A 2,477-nucleotide genomic window follows, 5' to 3' on the forward strand; every position below is an offset into this window, starting at 1 on the left:
CAGCTTTCTATTACCATTTAAGAGTATAGTAAGGGACCCGATTGGAAAATTGGAGAGTAAGCCTGCTGAGACAGAGAGACAGGGCTGTGGTGGTTGTTATTTCTCACAGCAGAGTATTCTAACAGAGCTGTTGCAACAATGAGTCTCTGATGATCCCCAAGATTTTATTGTCCCCAAAGGCTTTTTGTTTTTTTTCATCAGATTACACAGAAAATAAAACTGTAGTATTTCAAGGGTTGAAGAGCAGAGTTGACTGGCTGTGTCAGAGGCAATTCCAACTAGGAGTTTAAATGTATCCTACATTAAGATTCTACACCTGTTTCTTATTTCTCCAGCTGTAAATGTCTTAGTCTTTTCAAAAACAGTTATTGTCCTAATGCTTAATTCCTAGTATTAGGTGATACCAATGGATTTCTTGTATGTGTCTTCTAGTGCTTGGATACATTTTATCCTTATTTGGGCATTGAAGTCAATTATGACTTAGCCTGTGCTAGAACTTAGAAAGTTTGCTAAATATCATCCCAAGTATTTTTTCCACTGTAGTTCTTTACATTATTTTACTCTTTCATCTCCTTTTTATGGAATGCTAGAAAGTAGAAAAATTAATAATCATCTTGACTCTACCATGTGGTTCCTGTTAAAGAGAAAAATGTTAAAAATTTATCTATGGGATAGCACAGATTACCTGCTTAGATGCCATTAGATAAAGTAGTATCTTCATATGCCATATATAAAATGAAAAATCACCCAAGAAAACATCTGCCGATTTCCAAAAGTTAAGAAATGTATGCAGAAACAAAACCCTCCCTAAAACAGTGCTATTTCTACTGGGAAAAAAAGGGAGGATCAAGAGTAAAATAAAATTGAATGAAATAGCCACAAATTCAATTAAGCACATAAACAATATAGAAAGAAATCTTAGTCATTCAAATAACAACAAATTATATAGCATCACTGATGATAAAGCTAATAGTGAATGTGTAACAAGTCCACAGAAAGAATGAGAAATAACAGATACATAAAAATAAGATTGTCTTTCAGTAATAATTCTTGAGTAGGATTATTATCAGATTATCTTTAACCTAAATAATTATAAAACAAACAAACAAGATGAGATGGCTCAGTAGTTAAGAGTACTGGCAGCTTTTCCAGAGTATTCAGTTTCTGTTCCCCACATGACAGATCATAACTGTCAGTAAGTTCAGTTCCAAAGACTCCCAAGACATCTTCCATCATCCATGGACACCAGGCACATCCTTGATGCACAGATAAGCATGTTGTCAAAACACCCATAAAAACAAAAATTAACTAATTAAAAATTATTTTTAAATTATTAGTGCTCAATTTATAGAATACCAGATACGATCTATATCTTTAACAGCAGAACAACTTTAGAGTATCTGACATTGACGCCAATAGTGTTTTGAAATCAACAAGGGGAAAACAGTTTTTGAAAAATGTTCCTCCATCTCTTGCATGGATGAATGAGACTGAGGAGGGTTTATAGTTTAGTTTTGTTTTTTTTTGTTGTTGTTTTGTGTCTCTGTGTGTGTGTCTTACTCCTATCCCTGAATTTTACCTTTACTCTTGACTTTCCTTCACAACTTACAAAGATTATGAATGTATTCAAAATATCTCCACTTATGTCTGTGAGAGCAGGAAATAAATTACCTTAATCTTGGTTCCTTTCTTTCTTTAGGTAGAACTCAGAATAATTTCATTCAAGAAGTGGTGAAAATTTTTATTCATTATGAAAAAATATGATGAATTTCCCAAGGATTAGTTTATTAATTGAGAATTTGTCTACTGTATAGAAAGGCAGTGCAACATTTTATAGTGTATAAAGTGATGTAAGGCCATGCCTACCAACCTGAGCGTCCTGTGCTGCCACCCAAGGCCATGGTGATATCCAGAAGAGTGCTGCTGCCAAAGACGATGGCTGGGTCCATGGTACTGCCGTAGCTGGAGTCTGTGTTAGTGTCTATGGTCTGCATTACCATCAAAGGTCATACAGACACCATGACACCATGGTCTATGCTGCAGCCTGAACCCACATGAATGGCCATGGGCTGTGCTGCCACTGGAGGCCATGGTGATGTGGGTAGCCTCTGATGCTACCTAAGACCATATTGATATCTGTGGTCTGAGCAGCCTGTAGGGCTTTGTCCGGGTACAGGGTGGTAGATCACAATTTGTATTCTTGCTGAGTGTGAAAAGCAAACAGGCTATTTTTGCTATGATAGCGATGACTTTAGACACACACTTGAGAGGGAGGGATATGGAGGACTCCTGTGACAACTTCTACCACCATCCCAACCCTTCCAATAAAAACAAAAGAAAACAAAAAGAACAAAATGTTAAACAAGCAACCAAACAAATAAGCAAAGAAGGAAAGGAAAGAAAAGAAGGAAGGAAGGGGGAGGGAGAGAAAAAGAAAGAAAGAAAGAAAGAAAGAAAGAAAGAAAGAAAGAAAGAAA

The sequence above is a fragment of the Grammomys surdaster genome, unplaced genomic scaffold (genome assembly GCF_004785775.1).
Source record: "Grammomys surdaster isolate TR1022 unplaced genomic scaffold, NIH_TR_1.0 126091, whole genome shotgun sequence".
NCBI classification, from domain to species: domain Eukaryota; kingdom Metazoa; phylum Chordata; class Mammalia; order Rodentia; family Muridae; genus Grammomys; species Grammomys surdaster.